Source organism: Cydia strobilella, chromosome 13 (assembly GCF_947568885.1).
Source record: "Cydia strobilella chromosome 13, ilCydStro3.1, whole genome shotgun sequence".
Taxonomy (NCBI): Eukaryota; Metazoa; Arthropoda; class Insecta; order Lepidoptera; family Tortricidae; genus Cydia; species Cydia strobilella.
The window spans coordinates 3,227,286-3,246,154 of NC_086053.1; positions in this window are offsets into that span (position 1 = coordinate 3,227,286).

Genomic DNA, 18,869 nt, shown 5'->3' on the forward strand with positions numbered 1-18,869 from the left:
TGATTACTTAAAAGATGCTGAATAATTGTTTTGGAAATAATGATCCAATTGAAGAAATAAAGTACATGTGTGTCGCAATTCGGTGAAGGAAAACACCGTGAAGAAACCTGCATAGGTACATCCGTGAAGAAATTAAAAAACCAACCCGCTTTGAATCAACATGGGAAATATATAGCCCGATCTCTCTCGGGCATGAGAGGAGGCCTATGCCCAGCAGTGAGTAGCATATAGTCTGAGTAATTGAGTGATTATTACTTAAGCCCTCATAATTCAACAAACCAAGAGAAAGAAAAATACCTGCGTCCTCTTAATCTTTAAAAAGCTTTTGAACTTTTAAACTATCGATATATTTATCGACCGCTATTCCGTGTGTCCCATCTTTATAGCGAACATGTGGGCGCTCCCGACCGCCGGGGACTCAGAGCAATATTTTTGTTCAGCCCCCGTACCACGACACTGTCGCGCACCTATCGTTATGGTAGAACGGTGTCGTGGTGCAGGGGCTTTCTTTCGTTGTTCTATTTTAACATTAGTGAATTATACATGCATAAATACATAATTATTCTTTATTAGTAGTTATCTTTATCTAATTTCCTATATAGGTAGGTATACATTTCTGATTTACTTAAATGATTTTGAATTGTTATTAAAGAGATCAATAATTATTTTCTAAAACTAAGCTAGAAAGCAGATTATGCTAAGACTGCAAGACACTTTCGTATTCTTAATTTTAAATCTCAACATTTCAGCGTTTTTAATGTTGAACCTTGAAATCTTAATTGCTCTAGATGCTGACAGAATTAATTATATTTCATAAAGATTCTTTAATTAATTGGTGTCTTTTTCTTTTAAAAATTATTTAGCTGTATTAATTAGTTGTTATTTTAACAAAATTGAGTAGTTATTTATACATTGATCCAAACATGTTCAGAACTGTACCAGACACAAAGTGACTTAATCCTTCAGTGGAATTAAGTTTAAAAAGTAAAAACTTCTCAAGAGGAAACTAGGGTCTGTTCGGAAAAAGAAGAGTCGTCGAATGTATTGGGCCCATTGACTTATATATTACTTCGTAAAGACGGGCCAAGAATGGTGCCAGCACAGCGGTATCAGTGACACCGCTGTGCACGAAAGCGTGCAGTCCAACGTAACTAGTTGCGACCAATCGCACGCGTGATTCGAACTCATCAACTAATCGCGTTGTAGCATTCCACCCAGGCACACCAAACGAGAATGTTCGGTCGAATTTATATGGACGGGCCTATCTTTACTTTTAAAATCTTTGATTGACATTCCACGACTCTTATCTTTCCGCACACTACTTGTAAATTAAAAGTGAAGTGTGAACTTGAAAATAATCGGTCGTTCAAGTGTAATGTCAAGCGTGGCTTATCCATATCTCACAGGCCAATTCTAACATACGTCATTTTTGCATCAACGGCATGAAATGTACGGGCCCTGGACATCAGTGTACGTTCAAATTTGCCTGCCAGTTTAAAGTGACGTTATAATTAGTGAATAAAGGGGCCCACTGATTATCAGTCCGCCGGACGATATCAGCCTGTCAGTTAGAACAAAAATTTGACAGTTCCGAACAACTGACAGACTGATATCGTCCGGCGGACTGGTAATCAGGGGCTCCTTTAGCTTGGGTACGGTTACTACGGTTACAGGTTTGTGCAAGATTTTGCGTTGTAATTAGATGGCAGCTGACTATACATATATTATTATACTCTTTGGGCAGCTGTCACCGTATCCAAGCTATTCGAAAAATATTATAGTAACCAAAATACAAAGTTAGATGTAAAGGGAAGTGTGAGAACTATTGAACACAATAGTTCATTGCGCGCCCAAACACATGTTGAGTTCAACCAAAAGAGACGTATTGTTGTGTTGATTTATTGACATCCTCAAAACAAAGGTTCATTGCTGTATTAGCTTGGCCCAATAGTTAAAGGAACCATTATACAATTACTATTATGAAGGCCATAGTTTTTAAGGGTCCCCGGCAAGCTTGGTACTCCAATCTCCATACAAACGTAGTTACGCTCTCATTTTAAAAGGACTAGCTAGATTGCTCTGAAACTGTACTTACAATAGGATAAGGTATATCTATGTCTGTAATTAGTTTATGTAGCTTCAGTTAAAAAAATACAGCGAAATATAAACCGACCAAATCAAAATATCATTATACATAGAAAGACGTGAGTCATATGAATATGAAATCAACAACAGTTAAGACGAGAGACGGCCGCGCGAAATAGCCTTTTCATACAAACGTACTCCTCATTGTCCTCTCTGGATATTAACGTTATTGAACATATTATGACACAATAAAACTCTTTATTTACATACAAGATATATACAGTGCTACTACGTAAACGAAATTAATAACTAGCTTAAATCTAAAATAGGCCCTTGAGGCATTGTACCAAGGATGCTGGCGGCATTTCCTCGCTGTATCGCAATGCTGATACGTTGTGCGAGGAAGCCGCCAGTTCTTCGGTCACCAGTTACGTCAACCAGACGCTTCGCGATTTCTGCAAACAACCTGTGCGCGCTGGGACCCCATTAGATGTATATCAACCACAGATATGCCCTAAGTTTGATATTTTCGAATTTATAGTTATTATACGAGTTAAGGACATTTAAAAATTTGCATGAAAATTGTTTTTCACTCCTATCTTAAAATAAACAATAAATCAAAAAATGACAAACGAAAGGACTATAGTTAATAAAACATCAAATTATGTATAAATAATGTAAATAACCAGAGGCAAATGAGGACTATGTTTGCATGGAGAACCGGCCGCGGCCGACCCCTTTCCTCTTAAAGTTTGATGCCGCTCCTGCATATTATATCGGGTGGGATAGTGTGGGGCCTCATTGAAGTCAATTAAATGGCATCAGCCAACCAATTGTGTTTATTACGAGCGTGGCCACAATTTATAACGATGACAGGATAAAATGGTTGTAGTGATATGAGTGGCTTTTAAAGCCCTTTCTGCTTGTTTTGAAGTGTGAATACTCACACCAGTCAACACTTTCTATATTGTCAAGTTCGTTTAAGTCAAGCACAGTTCTGTACAAATTTTCAATTATTTTTTGCTACATATAAACACGAAAAAGTCAAGAGAGTCAAAAATATTCTTTATTCAAATAGGCCTAGCAACAAGCACTTTTAAGGGGCCCACTGACTACCAGTCCGCCTGCAGTCTCAGATCTTATCGGACGGCCTGCAGTCCTAGACCAATAACGTCCACACACATAAGCGATTATTGCCTGCCGGCAATGGCCTGCTACCACCTCTGCGACTACAGACTAGCAGTTGAGAGTCGTCAGTTTTAATTGTCAAGTTTTACAAATACTACCTTAATCTAAATATCAGAGCAATTTATTGATGCAGTTATTTTTGTTCTTAAAAACATTGAATTATTATAGATATGTCAATTAAACTTAATACTTAATAAGAATTTCACAAAAGGATCGTCAAACACCAAAATTGTATAAAAAAATACTAGTACGTAACAAACTTTATACAATACAAATCTAAATGTAAAAAAATACGGATTACCTAATATAGGTATTCATTGAGTTATCAATTTCATCATTAATAACATAATAATAAATAATTAATTATTTTCAATCACACTTAATCCCACGGTGTTTCATCATTCAGAAAGATTTTTGACCAGAAGTATTATACTAAGTATAATTGTATACAGCGCCGTCTAAATCGGCTAAATAATTTGCGCGAGCTAATAATAATGGCGTTGGTTTTTCAGGGATAATTCTCTATCATGTGAACCGATTTCAACATTTAACAAGCACACGCACAAGCAGTTAATTTACGAACTAAATTCGGATTATTTTTTTGTTAATTACAAAAAAGTTATACCTATAGGTATATGTGTTTAAAGCTTTACCAATGCTTTGTATTTTATACCTACACTAACTAAATTTGCCTGCGGCTCCACTTGTGTGAGATTATGGCCATGTCACTTTCCGTCCTTTAGGATGTATTTCATAGAAAAGTAGAATTTTCTAATCCTTTGGTTTACGATTTACACACTCGAATTTGTTTGCAAAAATCGCTTCATAACACCATAGAGTAACTTATACTAGAGCGGTACTGTCATAGTAAATTTTGTAACCCCAGTAAATTCACTGCCATCTGTCGACACACTTTAAAACTAAAAATAAATATTTATAAAAATACGATAAAATGTATTTAAATATGGATAAATGATTTATTTATTTGCATTAATTATTTTTATGATTTTGACCCATGTTTTTTCACTGATATGCGTTAAAATTGTTAAATAACAAACGAAACCGTCAACGCTACCTATACGACAGTAAGCCAAAGCTAGTAGCGCCCTCTGAACGAGAATCAAATTTTCTTGATTTTCGAGGCACGTTTTTTCCTTAGACTGTATCCATCTATTACGGAGTTATATCTAAATTTGATAACACTATAAAATACCTACTTGTATAAAATATTCGGACTTCAAGTCAATTTCATGACTTCAAGTCTATGGCTTCCAAATACCTTCACCCGGTGGCAAGTTACCTAAACTATTAATAAAAAAACACACACACAAACAAAGCGTTTTAACATTTTTCCGCTAAGTGTTCGACATTATAAATCTTTCAACGCTGATAACGCTATCGACCATACATTTCATTAGAAAAAAACCGGACAAGAGCGAGTCGGATTCACCCACCGAGGGTTCTGTACTTTTTAGTATTTGTTGTTAGTTATAGCGGCAACAGAAATACACCATCTGGGAAAATTTCAACTCTCTAACTATCACGGTTCATGAGATACAGCCTGGTGACAGACAGACAGACAGACGGACAGAGAAGTCTTAGTAATAGTCCCGTTTTTACCCTTTGGGTACGGAATCCTAAAAACACAAAACCGGAAACGCACTACAGAAAAGCTATCCATCTCAGCTATTTCCGCTACAGCTAATGCTATAGCAGACTTACTTAATTGCTTTTATCAAAGAATAGAACAGATGCGTCAAACAATAAATTTTGTTGGCGCAATTTGCCTTACTTAAAACTTAAAACAAAAAACCGGACAAGTGCGAGTCGGACTCGCCCGCCGAGGGTTCCGCACTTTTGTAGTATTTGTTGTTAAAGCGGCAACAGAAATACATCATCTGTGAAAATTTCAACTGTCTAGCTATCACGGTTCATGAGATACAGCCTGGTGACAGACAAACAAAGTTTACTGCAACTTAACAATGTTGCTAATGTAGGGACGCTTGCGCAATTTGGTTATGAAAAGTCACGACAACCATTATGTTCAAAAGAGTTCAAAATTGTGCAAAAAAAAGTACAGAATGGGAAGTACTTTACGAGTATATTATGAACAAGTTCATTGCGTGCGCTGATGCGTCCCAAACACATGTTGAACTAGAAGAAATCTATTGTGTTATTGTTGTCAACCATTCGGAAAATTTATTGGTTATATATTTATGGGTTAAGTGTTTAATTTATTGTTGTAATTTATTATTGTATAAGTTAAGTACACTTATTTTTACAATCTCTTGCAACTAATTTCGTTCGTTACTTTCTTTAATGATATGATATCTTGCAAGAATTGAAACAGTGCCGAATAGGGGATATTTACTGCAATGTTCTGCCACCAGAGTGCAGGCTGCAGGACTAGCCTTTTTAGTAAACCATAGAGTAACTTATACATACTGTAGGTACCTTTAATAGGTTTTTGACAAGTTTTCTGAGATAATAAGATATTACATTGATGCATCAAGGCGGTTTGCTTACAGAGGACCTACCGGGAAACGCGAGACCGAAAATTCGCTATCTGCCTCTTTATCGCTCGAATATGCAAGTGACGGAGATGTTATAAAGAAATGTTCTTGTTTTACGATTACGATAGACCCTCAGATTGTGGTAGTGGCGCCGTGGCGCCCCCTACGCAGAGTTTCGCGTAATATTCCCCATTTACCTTCTTCTATATACGTAACTAGTGACAAATGACAATGTAATAGCAGAAACCAAAATACATATTGGTACATTATACTAGCGATCCGCCCCGGTTTCGCACGGGTAACCTTAAGCGGTCAGGCTTTCATACTAAATTAGTATGGGAGCGCCGTTAGGTATGATCTTCATCTTTAGCGTAAACACACCACGCAAAAGGCCATAACAGCCATTGGAAATGTCATTCACATGTGTACCGTATTTCTGGGCAATAAGTTCCAAATTCAAATACACAGGGGCGTATTTACCCTAGGGCCAAGGGGGCCATGGCCCGGGGCGGCAGGCCGTGGGGGGCGGCGCATGGCCGCCGCTGGCTTTCAGTTTCGGGTGCCTCAGTGGCGCCCCAATAAAAAAAAATTGTGGTGTTACTGGTACTAGACATAATTTAATTTAAAGTAAGTAACTATTCGTTGTCTATTGCCAGTAGTCACATCAAATTTTTTACAGCGCGTTTGCGCCCCTTTTCCTTCTACCTTAATTCTTTACCCACGCGGATTGTCAACGAGTTCTCATGATGTCGCCCTGTGACGTCGCTCTTCACATCGCCCTAAGGCCGCGAGCTTCCGTTAATGCTTTTTGGCCCTGGTCTGCAACAAACGCCGTAGGTCGCGTCCCGCGTCCGGCGTGACGCTGTACGCGACGTTCGAATGCTTACTATGGAAATGCACTATAGTGGTCTCTCTCACACGCCAGACGCCGCGGCGGCGTAAAGCGTTTGTTGCAGACGGGCCTAACGCTGCATGCTTGACGTCGGCATTAACGCCGTGAGCGACGTCTAGACGCCGGCCATTGCGTCAGCAATCGCTATACTTCCTACGGTAAATAAAGGCATCGTGTGCGACGTCCGTACCGACGACGTCAACCGAAAACCGTACACTATTAACACTATAATTATTGAGTATAAAATTCAGAGGCGACCTGGGAGTTGGCGAACTGGTCAGTCGGAGCCTAGCACAAAAAACTAAGCGCGTTCTTGTAGTGGGTACTAAATTTCGCATCATTCATTTAGTGGTTAATTACTCGGCAAAACACTGATCAATAAACGCAAAAATCATATTGAAAGAGAACTTATAATACCTAGTGGTATTGAACAAAATTAGAGTTCAGACACGACACGACATGGTTAGTTGTTTCAAAGGTGAACCGCAAGGCAGGAGACCGAGATACTGGACAGCAGAGCCCGAAGGGAAACATAAGGTGTATAGTTAAAAAACAAACAGACGGACCGCAAGCAGGGTATTGAACTAAAGACCCTAAGATGCCGAAGGGAGCGCACCACGTAAGGCCGAGATGCTGCAGAGCCGTTATTATAGGTACGACCCAATTTACAGTGTTATTACTAGTGGCTCTGTGAGCTGCAGACCTCGCGTTAAGCTTAGAAAATGTAAAAGTGAAAAATACTTCGTTCGTTGAGTCGTTATCACGGTCTACTCACAATGGTCTTAAGCGCCCTATAGATAGACCCTTTATGCCAATTTCCGCATTTTGAAAAAAATCCTTAAACTGGATCGACGAAAAAATCTATTTAATCATAGAATTTATAAATATGTAACAACAATTAGTACCTACCTAAAATGTAAAATTATTTAAGCATAGATATTATGTAATTTATTGACTTGTATAATGACTGCCTTTTACCAATAAAATATCTGAATCTGAATCGGGTCACAAAATTTTACGAGAATAAGTTAAGAATTGCGACCTGGCCTTAAAACGAAGACCTTCATAAAAATTATGGCGGACTAAAAGGTCAGGTTGCGAGCCCTGAAAAGCTTAAAAGTCGCGCTTTCCAGAAGACCCGAAGCATTCCTGAATTTCCAGCAAGTCGGGCCTCGTTTTAATTTGAGCGAACGCCAAAGGTCGAGTAGCAGGAGAGCCGAGATCACATTGGTTCCAAGTTCCAAGCCAATTCCAATAGCTCTCCTCTCCTCCAGCTCCGTCTTCGACCTTGCATGGACGCTCTTTATGCGGAGCTCGGCCTTTGGTGTCATTATAACGTGGTCATTGTTCCAATCCCAAACATTGATTTTTCCTACCTCGACCTTTGGCTTTGTGCGGAAGAGCGCCGCAATTGGACGATCCGGGACTTCAGCACTCTGCAGAGCTCATCTTGGCCATAGGTTTTTGTCCCAGCTCAGCTCCACCAGTGCTTTAAGCTCTGTACTTGCAGTTCGGCCTTCAGCCTCACAGAGCAGCACACCGCTATCGGACGCTCCGGGTCTCCGGCCTTATGCAGAGCTCGGCCGTCGGCATCGCTTACAATTGGCTATAGGTTCGATTCAAAGCTCTGCAGAAAGGCACTGCGGAAAAATTATGCTTTTGTGTTTGTTTCATGGGTCATGGGGGGCGGCAGAGGCCCAATGGCCCGGGGCGCCAAATATGTAAATACGCCTCTGCAAATACATTTTCAATGGCTGATATGGCTATAATTGTATGACAGGGCAGAAATATGAACACTTTTCCATCGGTCCTTTTTGGACGTAACAAAATAAATAAAAATGTCATTTGGCAGCGAACGTTCTAAAATTGACAGTTCCCGTTGTCACGAGTTCATGTTGAAATTGTTGTTCGCGTGTGAAACGTGGAAGAATCCGTGCCTATATCGAAATTGTGGATCGTGTCTTAGTTTTCTTGTTTCTCTTTTGATTTTCCTATTTTGGTGAGTAATTTTTGTATGAATTATATTACTCGTCATGTGCTATGATTTAGTTAGATTATATTTATAAAAGACCTTATGAAGGTTACGCTTAATCAATAGGTATAACTTAAAGACCCGCTCGCAAAATACCCATTTGCAAAAATGTCTTTATTTTTGTAATTTTATTGTGTTAAAGTGTAGGTATACCTATACGATATCCCAAGTTCCAAAATTGTCATACCACACCCTTGGACTTGTAAGCGTCCACAGGCTACGATGACTGCTTACCATCAGGCAGCTGTGTATGCTTTTTTGCCGCAGACGTGGTATTGAAAAAAATATATTCGAATAATGTTCTGGTCGATTCTTAAAGGTCTTGAGTCGCTGAAAGTGATGGCTCTCGTCGCATTTTAATTTAGTTTATATTTAAAATACTTTGTTAAGTAAGTACCTACTACCTAGCTTATCAATTCCCGGTAGCAGCACAACGAGATGGCGCATGCCTGACGTCGCTTTCGGTGAACTTAATCTGATAAATATGGCTTAGGCAGTTTCATAGAAATGACATTGTCATGTATATTTCTATGTAAATAATATATGAATTAAAAACCGGGTACAAGTGGGCATAACCCATAACCGTTACGTATGCTATTAACTAAAATGCACATTGCGTATAACCGTAAAAGCTAAAATGTAATATTTATTTAATATCATCTAAACTTGGGTGGCTTGGGCTAATGTAGAACGCATTCCCTACACTTGTTTTAGGGTTCCTTACCCAAAGGGTAAAAACGGGACCCTATTACTAAGACTCCTCTGTCCGTCTATCCATCTGTCCGTCTGTCCGTCTGTCCGTCTGTCCGGCTGTCCGTCTGTCCGTCTGTCCGTCTTTCCGTCTGTCCGTCTGTCCGTCTGTCTATCACCAGGCTGTATCTCATCAACATTGATAGCTAGACAATTCAAATTTTCACAGATGTCGCGTGTATAACGGGGAGTGCTCCGAGGAATTGTTCGGATTAATCCCTGCCGCTTCTTTTCGCCATCGCCCTACGCGACAACATTACCATCCTCACCACTTAGATGGTTGGCAGTCCTCAACTGTGCGTTTCTCTAGAAACTTCCTGCCTCGCACAGCTAAACTGTGGAATGAACTGTCGCCTGCGGTATTTCCGGACCGATATGACCTTCAAACCTTCAAGAAAAGAGCGTACTCCCATCTTAAAGGCCGGCAACGCACTTACAACCCCTCTGGTGTTGCGGGTGTCCATGGGCGGTGGTAATCGCTTACCATCAGGTGATCCGTCTGTTCGTTTGCCTCCTATTTCATAAAAAAAATGTCGCTACTCTGTTCTGTTGCCGCTATAACAACAAATACCTACTAAAAAGTACGGAACCCCCGGTGGGCGAGTCCGACTCGCACTTGTCAGGTTTTTTAGGTTTCTGACGGTTGGAATCTACATTCAGTGGACTCCATTCGATGTAACTCAATTCGATATCATTATTTCTTGCATTCGCTTCCCTAAACTGCTATCTTGCGTCTTGCCCGCGCCAATACATGTACGGAAAGTACGAGCGAAAAGCATGACAACTGAATGACTTTAATTAGATGTCATTCTGATATCAGTTTACATTCGAATTGGCATGCTATAAAACTGTTAGTGAATATCCATGAGAGTCCCGGCACTCGGCCTGTGACCCGGACGTGGGTGACACTTCCGGGTCTCGTCCGGTGTACCACACACGTAACTTGTACTGTTTACCCTACATTCACGTAACTTGCGGCTGTTTTGTTTACCCTACATTACAGTATGTGTGGAGGTTTTGTGGGTTGCTAACATGGGTAACAAAGGAATGTTCGCCATTTATCTACTACTAACTTAACTTAACTTAACTTAAAAGAGGATGTTTTGAGCGTTGTGTACAAATGTCGTTGCTAAATTTTGTATTGCTTTAATGGAAAGTGGATCTCATACAGACATTTGATACTCAAAACTAACCGCATGGACGGATACCATTACAATAAACTTAACATTTAAAACCAAAGACGGATAGATGGATAGACAGAGTGAACACTAAAAAATAATCAAATACATCCATACAACATATTATGGTATCGAATTAACATCAAACTTAAAACATTTATTCAGCAAATAGGCCACAGGGACACTTTTACATGTCAATTTTTACAAACAATAAAATTAACCCAAAATTACAAAAAAACAATTACATAAATATAAATGTCAAATTACACAAAAAAAAAACTAATAAAAACTATACAAACAACAGCCGGGCTAGCACATGATTGACGCGAGAGTATCTCGCCGCGACATAGACATAGACTACCCGTTCCTCTTTAATTCATACAGTTAGTAAAAGACGGGTAGTCTATCTCGCGGCGAGACACTGTCGCGTCAATCTTGTGCTCGGCCTACAAAAGTACTAAAATTGTTTAGAGATGTAAAAGTCTCTAGGTGTCAGATATAAAATGTATATAATAATAAAAAAGATCATCAAATTATCCAGAGATGTAAAGGGTTTCCAAGGCTTGAATTGTTATATGTATAATTAATAAAAACACAAGATATTAAATCAGACAAACAGACAAGAACCGAATGAAGTGCCTCACGTTAATGCTACTCAAAAGTAAAGTTACATAGGTAAAATGAAGCCCGGTCTCCACAAACAGCACCCGTTCACGAGTATGACGCGTATCTCAGCCATCGTCTCCATTTATAATTTATAAATTAAGCAAGTGACACAGCAATCAATATGTGTTTCCTAGGTGTACAAAACAGCCATATTATTATACATACTCTAGGGCAGTCGGGTAATGACAATGTTTTGCAAATTGTTAGTGACCCTGTTACCCCGTTAGAGGGTAGCGAGTATGATGGAGTGCTGATACAGATCTCGGCGCAACGACCCCTACTGTTACTTATTCTGTACCTCGGCTTAGCCAGACTAATAACTACCTAGTTCACAAAGCTAGTCTTGTGAGCAGTGCAGCAGCTGGTCCCTGGATTTCTTGATAGCGAATAACAAGCCCAATGCATGATTGCGCTAGTAGCAGTAGATTGGAAAAGTTCTCGAATATTCCAAGAAAAAATCGTAGGAAATTAACTTTCATTTTGGAATTTTGGATCCTCAATCCTCATACATTTTTCAACCGGCCAGTAGGGATCGAGTTAAAACACATGAGCTGCTTAGCGCTATACAAAAGGGCGCATAAAAATATAATATTTTATCTTAATTAATTTTGAAGTCGGTTTTCTTTTTTTGACATTTCTGCTTTTAAGATAATGCTAAGTTTTATTAGTAAAATTCAATTATCACACATGATTTTTGGACCTAAGGTCAATGTGGTGAAGACGTGAAGAAGAATAGGTACAAAATTTACTGCAGGGGAGACTGTCATAGTTATGGCGAGAGCTCTCGTATTTGTATACTCGTACGTAAGTACGTCGCTCAAACGAAGAAAGGAAGAGGAATAGCTTCACTCCCTCTGCTCTACCGACCATCTGTAATAGGACAGACGTATTTGTACAAACGCAAGAGCGGAGCACAGGGCGGACACGCTATACATCAAAAATCACTTGCGTTTCTATGTGTGAGAGGCACGTCTGTACACGCGTCATGCGTCATAGTGTGAGTAAGTTGCTTAAAAACAGTACTGAGCGGCCGGCAAACGGCCGTCAATCTGCTGTCGCGGGGCGAGGTACTTCGAGTCGGGGCGGGGCGGCGCGTGGCCGTTCTGTATGATAATACTATTACTTATTCTGTGGCAAGAGTTAACCTTTTCAACGCCGTCAGGGGTGCGAAACTCCTTCTTTCGGGTATTCTCGGCTCCGTTCGGCTCAGCATTACTCTGAGCAATTATTAGGGTTAAGACAACTTGACGTCCCTTTGCGTGCATGACCACAGATGAGAAAATGACTTGGATTTTGACAACGCTATATAGCCGAAAGGGATAGTGCCATATATTAGAAAGGGACAGCATGATTCGTCCCTGAACTGCTGTCAAACTGTTTTGTAGGAAGTTTCCTTTCTGTACGGTAGTACTTTATTATTTATTCTGCGACGCCGTGTCAAACACAAAAGCTGTCATCCAGACGCCACGTCACCGAAGTGTCAAACCTGAAATTGAACTTTGTGCATATGCATATAGGTCTATGTTGCTCTGTGGTCTATGACCTAATCGGTCTTTGGCGTTGAATCTACGGTGCGTATATATCGGTCATTGACGTCCAAAAGGTTAAAAGCGACGAAAGGGCTTGTAGACGACCTTCCCGTATAGACGGTCTTCTCCGCATTGACCTTAATCAGAGATTCTCACTTGATTGGATTTTTAATGCTATCTGTGCGCTAGGTAAGCATTATTTATAACAGCCGCGATGTCTAGTCACGAAACTGAAATTGGCTAATTTGTAATAGGATTACAGCTAGTAGCTACAAAGTAATTCAGTAGTCACACTACTACACGGCTACCACGAGTTGGCATTTGACATTTTATGACATGGCAATCGCATTCCCTGTCTATCACTCCAATACATCAGTGCCAGGGAGATTAACTGCATGCACGCTACCTATAGTTAAATTAGAAACGCTTAGGAACTTCGTATTACGTCTCTTTGTTGTTTGTTATATTATATTATTCATAATATACATACATCATACTAGCGACCCGGCCCGGCTTCACACGGGTAGTTAAACCATAGAGTAACTTATACTAGAGCGGTACTGTCATAGTAAATTTTGTAACCCCAGTAAATTCAATGCCATCTGTCGACACACTTTAAAACTAAAAATGAAGATTTATAAAAATACGATAGAATGTATTTAAATATAGATAAATGATTTTTTTATTTGCATTAATTATTTTTATGATTTTGACCCATGTTCTTTCACTGATATGCGTTAAAATTGTTAAATAACAAACGAAACCGTCAACGCCATCTATACGACTGTAGGCCAAAACTAGTAGCGCCCTCTGAACGAGAATCAAATTTTCTTGATTTTCGAGGCACGTTTTTTCCTTAGACTGTATCCATCTATTACGGAGTTATATCTATCTTTGGTTAAACTAATTTACACAAAACCTTTACAAATGATACATATAACGACCGGGTTGACGACCGGGTTGGCCTAGTGGGTAGTGACCCTGCCTGTGAAGCCGATGGTCCTGGGTTCGAATCCCGGTAAGGGCATTTATTTGTGTGATGAGCACAGATGTTTGTTCCTGAGTCATAAGTGTTTTCTATGTATTTAAGTATTTATATATTATATATATCGTTGTCTGAGTACCCATAACACAAGCCTCCTTAGGCTTACCGTGGGACTTAGTCAATCTGTGTAAGAATGTGCTATAATATTTATTTATTTATTATATTAATTTATATAAACCTTCCTCTTGAACCACTCTATCTATTAAAAAAACCGCATCAACGCATGGACAGACATACAGACAGCGGAAAGCGACTTTGTTTTATACTATGTAGTGACTCCGCAGGTGGCTTGCCTCCCAAGACTGAAAGACAGTTATTTAAAGGCTATTTTTAAGGATGACCTAATAAAAATATGACACATCAAATTAAACATTCAAGCAGTTTTCTGGGCACATGTTGTTTCGGTCTAGTTCGTCCACTCATTTATATTTTATCGTTTTTGTTTTACTCGCCTTTCGCTTCTTTAGTCGACAGTTTGTGTAGTTTTGTAAGGAGTAAACTATTCTATAACAATTCTAAAAACCCCAAACACAATTAGGTTGCGTTGTTTTATCACAGAGTGCCTATGACCACCTCCTGTCTCCATCAGATCAGCTCCATGGTACCATAATATTGCATTGTCATCCGATCGGAAACCGGAAAGTGGGTCAAATTAATTAAACTTGCAAGATTTGACCCGTACATACATACATAGATACATAGATACATATATACATTGCAAGTTAATAAAAAACTTGTAAAAACATATTCTTTCCCATCGCTATAATTATACCTATTATGAGAGAAAGTAAAGAGTTAAAACTTTACTTGCAGTTCCTCTTTCTATTTTGTAAAAATTACCGTCATGAAAGGGAAAACATGTTCTCATATTACGATAATAATCAATAATTTCTTCAAGACATTGGATGATGTAGGCACTTTTACTTGATAAGTTACTTAGGTATATCTATTGTAATTTATTAGGTACTTTTTGAATTTATACTGTCGTGACACATACTAACATTAAAGGAAAGGAGACCTAGGCTCTCCGAAACATGTCGCGCGAGTGACTAAAAACACGTGAGTAAACCGTAAAATTATTTTAATTTAGGTACTTTTCAGTAGTTTATTTTCACAATAAGTATAATTCTACTACTGTAGGACTCGTATTTACCGCTACTTACCACAAAAAACATGACCTGCTTATTTCAAACCCTTTATTTATCTACCTACCTGCGTTCTTATAATTCCCGGAAATTCCCTAGAGCCAAGCATTAAATAGCATAACACGCATTATAAAGCATAACCAGGAACAGCCTTAACAGGTCGTTGAACCCTCGCGTGCCGTCGCGGTCAAGGGGTGGTCAGAGTTGACCGCTGAAATCTTGGTAAAGAAAGTAACACACTACGTGCAATCGAACAAATATGACGCACCATATAGCGTTATCACTTATCACAGTGTCATAATAATTTTACTTTTTAAATCAATGAGGTAGTAAATCAGGTCAGGATCATGTTTCTTTTTGTTGTCGATTATTGGAAACTACTACTTTTGTTCGAAACATTTTTTTTTATCTTTTGTCCTTATTAAAAAAAACCGGCCAAGTGCGAGTCGGACTTGCGCACGAAGGGTTCCGTACCATTACGCAAAAAGCGGTAAAAAAAACACGTTTGTTGTATGGGAGCCCCCTGAAATATTTATTTTATTGTGTTTTTAGTATTTGTTGTTATAGCGTCAACAGAAATACATCATGTGTGAAAATTTCAACTGTCCAGCTATCACGGTACATGAGATACAGCCTGGTGACAGACAGACGGACAGCGGAGTCTTAGTAATAGGGTCCCGTTTTTACCCTTTGGGTACGGAACCCTAAAAATTACGTTTGATCATTCCTGAGAAGTAACCCTACCTGGGATGTCAGGGTTTGTCCAATGGCTAAGGTCACCCTTAGATATCAATGCCTAGAACCTAGAATCATCTACATCAAATTGACCGCAAACAACAATTCCTAAAAAAGCATTGTCATCAATTTGTTAGCAATTTGTCCCAATCGTAACATCGAATTCGCGGTAAATGCAATTGAATTGAATTGTAATTGAATTGAATTGTAATTGAGTCACGAGAACTATGAAACTGTCAATTAAGAATATTAAGATGGCATTGCAAACGTTTAAGGAAAGATATAATGACAGTTGGCAATAGTGTCGGTAATTAGGTATAGGTACTTACCAATCTGTAGAAAAAAAGGCAGAAATCAGATTGCGTGTCTATAAAAAAAGTAGGTACCTAAGGAAAATATCAGTACTGTCATATTATTTCTGAAATTAGACGAGGTGAAATAAAACTATGAAAACAGATTTTATCGCGTATATTGAATACATCCCGACGTTTCGAACCCTTTACAGCGTTGGTGGTCAACGGGTGACACGGGTATACGGGTCTTGAAAGGAGATAAATATAAATTTTCCAACTTAACCTAACCCAACCTAGTACCAAAGATAGATATAACTCCGTAATAGATGGATACAGTCTAAGGAAAAAACGTGCCTTGAAAATTACGAAAATTTGATTCTCGATCAGATGGCGCCACTAGTTTTGGCCTACTCTCGTATAGAGGGCGTTGATGGTTTCGTTTGTTATTTATAATTTTAACGCATATCAGTGAAAAAACATGGGTCAAAATCATATATAATTAATGCAAATAAAAAAGACATTTATCCATATTTAAATACATTTTAACGTATTTTTATAAATCTTCATTTTTAGTTTCAAAGTATGTCGATAGATGGCAGTGAATTTACAGTGGTTACAAAATTTACTATGACAGTACCGCTCTATCTTATTATATCCTCATTGCTAGTACGAAACGATTGGTTTGTCAAATGAAACTTTGGCGAAAAGTTGGTTGCCAACTGAAATTCGGCAAAACAATACAGCTAATAATTTAATATATTTTGTTACAGTTTTCAACTAACGGGCCAATTCGAACAATGATCTAGATATCAACTAGAAGATGAAACAGAAACGATAATGAGATATTTAAGAAAGTCATGTCTGACATTTACGCGATTCCGAATGTCCTCTTGAACGATATCTTTAAGATTTGCTTAAGATATTACTTAGACATCCAATGGATATCTAATGGATATCCCAAAACGTCACAATAATTGTAGCGTAAAATGACAATTGGTTTCTCGAATCGAACAGCAAAAGATACTTGAGAACTAAACTATAACGTATAGGTTATAGAACTATGAAAACGGATTATATCGCGTATATTGAATTTATAATACATCCCGACGTTTCGAACTCTTTACAGGGTGTCACCCGTTGACCACGAACGCTGTAAAGAGTTCGAAACGTCGGGATGTATTATAAATTCAATATACGCGATATAATCCGTTTTCATAGTTTTATTTCATGAGTAACTATCGCGGTAACCGAAGACAATATTATAGGTTATAGGTTTTCGCGGGCTTGGTTTCCGCAACTCGACGTCATATAATGCGCCTATTTTGCGTATGAACTATAACGTATCTATTATATAGATCTCGTATTGTTCTTGTATCCAGTAATTATGACGTTGTTCGAATTGACCGGTTTCTTAAGTAAAAATAGCTACTCCTCGAGATTCGATATATCATAGAGTAACTGATACTAGAGCGTTACTGTCATAGTAAATTTTGTAACCCCAGTAAATTCACTGCCATCTGTCGACACACTTTAAAACTAAAAATGAAGATTTATAAAAATACGATAGAATGTATTTAAATATAGATAAATGATTTTTTTTATTTGCATTAATTATTTTTATGATTTTGACCCATGTTCTTTCACTGATATGCGTTAAAATTGTTAAATAACAAACGAAACCGTCAACGCCATCTATACGACTGTAGGCCAAAACTAGTAGCGCCCTCTGAACGAGAATCAAATTTTCGTGATTTTCGCAGCACGTTTTTTCCTTAGACTGTATCCATCTATTACGGAGTTATATCTATCTTTGGATATATGTAGTTCAAATTTCACAATCATGTTTTGTACTCGTAAATTGATTGATAACTTGAATAATTTAAATCGCATAATACAGAAAATTATACATACACGTGAGAATTAACCTTCCTCAGCTTCCTCTAGGCACCATAAGGGCTATTTTACATCTCGTGTTTTAGAGTCCCTCGCTACGCTCAAGATTCTAACTTAGAATCACTCGCTTCGCTCGTGATTCAATTATAGGATTTTTTGCTTTCTCGGGACTCAAAATAAACACTCGCAAGAAAAACCAACTTTCCTCTCTTGTTGCACAAATGACTAATGTATTCTTTCTCCTAAATTTGGTAGGTACTTACTCGTAATTAGCTCCATGCATGAATTTATTTTTATTTTTGGATTCATAATTTATATCGTTGAAACACCGGAAATGATAAAAATACTTTTGTAAACCTTAATATTATTTTATTAAGAAATATTTAAAATGTTGAAAATTTTTGAGTGGTTGAAACGCTCATAATTTTTGGCGCGACTTCGACAGAGCGTGATGACGTCACACGTTGGGCGGCCCAACTGACGTTTGCTACTAATGACACTAATCTGTCGAACGCGTGACGTCACGTGGCGTTTCGAGCGTTTCGCTCACTAGCTTTTCGCGGGCAAATTTTTGTACTTTTTATTTATAATTTTAAGTAATTAAATGGTAATTTAAAAACGGAAATGCATTTGTAACATGATATAACGGTAACAAACATCCGAATAAAACATATTTCGTTCAAATATAAACTTCATGCATGAGGCTAATTCTTAGATACTTGAATGATGTTTAAGGGTATCCCATTACCAAACTCGTCATTGTTTTGTTTGTGTTTCGTGCTGCAGTTTTCATACACCGGTGATTTATTCGCGACGTTACCGCTTTTTTTTTCCTATGTCGTTGTAACCCTAAACCGTTTGCGTGGCGCTAGCGGGGCCTTCGACTTCCGTCTCGGTATCTCCATATTCATACACTAAACGAAAA